A 3,780-nucleotide genomic window follows, 5' to 3' on the forward strand; every position below is an offset into this window, starting at 1 on the left:
TTGGGGTGATGAATGCTAATTACATGCATCATTTACATGTACTCCATACATAAGTACAATTTTTATGTATCTATTTAGAAATAGAAATAAAAAATTATACCAAAATAAATGCATACATAAAAAAGCCCAGAGTCTTAAGAAAGCATGAAAAGCTTGTAAGAACGGGAAGCGATGAGAACCCAGTGGGTAAGCCTGGGCAGTCCGCACTGTTTTGAGAGAGAGCATTTCCTGTTCCAGGAAATTAGCCTGGAATGGGCTTCACCCTCGAGGCCAGGGAGGGCAGATGTCAAAGCCCCTCAGATGAGGAGGGCAGCACCTTGTTCGGTATGAATGCCAGCATCTTGACGGCCCTTGGGTGGTGTCTCCACTGTGGAGAGAGATGAGCGGCTCTGGTGCCCGAAGACCAGCCTGGGGTGCTCCTGACCATGAACTCTTCTCAACAGAAGGACACGTCTAGTGCCTCCTTGGCATTTAACGGGAGAGGCGTAAGAGGCACATTCAAGGCTCTTTGCATGCCTCAAACATTTTCTTTTTTAGGGATCAACCCTTGGATATTTGTCTCTGATCTGGAGCTCTGCTAGAGGAAAGGCAACTTCGAGTGCCCTCGGCAGACAAGGAAAAAGGTCTAAAGGGTCATTCTCAGTCTAGGTGATCCCGGTTGGGGGGAACATATCCTAGTGGGGAATTCCTTGAGGTCAGAGAAATTTTTCCACCTGAGAGGAAGAAAGAAAGTAGGGCTATTTGAAATGATAACAAGGAAACAACTTACGTTTATGTACTTTTATAACAACTTCCAGGTGTTATAAAAAACCAGGTGTTATAAAAGACCACCTGGCAAGCTGTCTCAGGACCACCTGAATCACCACACCCTAAACCCCTTTCCTTTAAAAATTCCTAGTCTCCACCCTTCAGGGCTGATGCAACTCTCCACGTCTGGCCCCTTTCCTCCTTTACCAAATGAATAAACCTTGTTCTATCCACTTACTCTCTGAGCCTGTGAATTCTTCCACAGCTCTCAACACAGAGCACTCAAGACGTGGGTCTGGCCTGAGTGAGTCTGAACTCAGAGGGAACCACAAAGTGGCCGACAGTGCCCTCTGCTGGCCGAGATGGGTAGCTGCTGCTACCTCCACCACAACTGGTTGGCTTGCGGGTCTCTGAGAGCACGGGCTGCCAAGATGTAGAAATTTAGATAATTCTAGAGGTTTTTGCTATAGGGAGAGATACCCAATCATAGGAAACTCCGCTGCCCGTCCTCCTCCCATCCAGGGTTGAGCAACATCTCCATGTAAAGGCTAAGTCCTCGTGGCCTTCCTGACACCCTGTCCCTGATGGGCTGCGGTTCTCCTTTGCCCTGTACTAATAATCCGGCTACTTAACCACTTGGGTCCTGGTGGCCTTGACACTGCGAGTGACCACAGCTTTCCCTTTGCTATTAATAAATGCCTTGGGGGAATGACCTTGAGAGTGTACAAATGTCCTTGTTCTCCTTGAACTTGTGGCCACTAATTTTAACCTCTGCTAGTGGAATGCACTGGTGCTGTTTATCATGGTGATGTCTCATGGCGACTTTCCGTTTCCTTTGTGTTCAACTAGAATTCTTCAGAAAGGAAGAACAGTCCCTTCTTTCGCTGCTGATTGATTAGCACATCGTTCCAGCTTTGGCCACAGGAGGGCGCCTTGAGATCAGGTCTTGTGTTCCTTTGCCGCCCTCTTTGAGTACTTTCCGACATGGGAAGATGTTCCAGGCGTTATCTATCTTCTAGCCTCCTTATTTCCCTGGAATGAGTCATCTTTCCCAGGACCCTGGTGCTTTTTATTGGAGAAAGATGCTTAGAAACTGTTCTTGTCTGTTCTGTTGCTAATAACAAAAAGTACCTGTCTGAGTAATTCATAAAAATGGAGGTTTATCCAGTTTATAGTTTGGAGGTCCAAATCCAAAGGCCACATCTGGAGAGGTTTTCTGGCTGCGTCCCCACATGTCAGAAACAGGAGAGCACATGGGTGTCTCTGTGTCTCTGCTCTGGTCTCCTTCCCTCTCTTATAAACCTGCCAGGCGTCATTAGTAATGAGGGCCCCATTTAGGAGTAGGATGGCTTTAATCCTAATCTCTTTGCAGAGCAAAGCCCTGCATTTCTTTTTCAGAGAGATTTTTGCTATAGAATGTGTGCACTTGCCAGAGATAGACAGAAAGTGAGAAGTCACTCTCCAGGGCAAGCCCTTCTCCTCCATTTTCCTCTCAGGATTTTGGGCATGCACTCAAGCGAGTCCAGCATTTTAAACCTCTGGGTCCGGGACTCAAACTGTGGTCCACTGTGTGGGAGTGCAGCAACGAAATCATTATACCATCTATTGATCCCAAACCCTGCCTTTCAACACTATAGTCCGTTTTATTTATTTTTTATTTTTTATGTCATTGGGCGTATGTGCTTGCTGGAGAGAGGCAGAGAGAGAGAAAGCGAGAAATCATCACCGAGTGGGGGATGGCCACTCTGCAGTTCTTTCTCCTCTATTCTCCTTTCAGGATTTTGGGCATGTACGCGCACATACATCCGTATGATTTTCAAGCCACCAGATCTGGGACCCAAACTGCAATTGGCCGTGTGAGAGCCCAGTGCCCTAACCACTGCGGCTTAAGTAACAGCATTAACTAACTACTGAGCTTAACTAACAGCATTCCACCCAGACCCCCAAATTCACATCCTTCTCACACAGAATTATCAGTTCAGTAATCTGAAAGTCCTAACTCATTCCAGCGCCAGTGTAAAATCCAAAGTCTCACCTGAGACTCAAGGCAAACTCTCTCCAGCTATGGAAATGGGGACAGAATGCATGCTCCCAAATTACAGTGGTGAAGTAGGCGTAGGTAGAAAGTCTGATTCTGCAGGAAGAAAGGAGTAACAGGCCTCAAGTAGTTCTGAAACCCAAGAAGGCCGACATTGGATCCTGAAACCCCAGAATAACCTTTTCCTCCTTGTGCCACATCCTGGATACATGGAGGGGGCTGTGCCTCCCAGCCATCAGGCAGCCTTGCTGGACCAGGTCCAAGCTTTGGCTCTTTCTACTTGGAGTCTGTCTCCCGCCTGCAGTTCTTTCAGGCTGGTGCTGCACGCTGATAGCCTCACAGTTCTGGGGGCTCCAGGGTGGTTCCACTCCTGTAGCTCCACTAGGCTTTGCCATGGCAGGGACGTTATGTGTCAGCTCTGACCCTATACTTCCACTTGATATTGCCCTCCTGGGCCCTCTGTGGTGGCTTCACCGCCGGTTGTCTGGGACATTGAAATCTAGGTGGAGACCTCCACAGCTTGAATTCTGCGAGCCTGCAGAATTACCTCCATTTGCATTCCACCAGTGTCTGCTGGGTGCATGTTGCTGAGGGGCATCCTTAAAGGTTGGTTGAGCCATGGCTGTGGCAACTGGAAACAGCTGCGTGGGGTTACTTTATTGGGATGTGGGGAGCAGAGTAGCTCAGGACAGTGCATCCACCCCAGGCCAGCCCTCCCAGACCTTTCTCTTTTTATTCACTCACTCGCTCAACATACATTTGTTATGCCTTGTGACAAGTTCTGACAGAAAACGAACAGGAATAAGACGTAATCGCTACGTTCACCTCCCAGACCATTCCGCTCCCCTTGGCCGCTGGATTTGGGCAGAGCAGGGGAAGAACAGTCTCAAAGATCTCAAAACTGCCCACAGGCCTTTTTCCTTTGGCTTGACAATTATCACCTGGATCCTTTCTATCCCCGTTAATCTCTGGGAGTTAAGAGCATCAAGAGGGCC

This window comes from Tupaia chinensis, unplaced genomic scaffold (assembly GCF_000334495.1).
Source record: "Tupaia chinensis unplaced genomic scaffold, TupChi_1.0 Scaffold144150_1, whole genome shotgun sequence".
Taxonomy (NCBI): domain Eukaryota; kingdom Metazoa; phylum Chordata; class Mammalia; order Scandentia; family Tupaiidae; genus Tupaia; species Tupaia belangeri.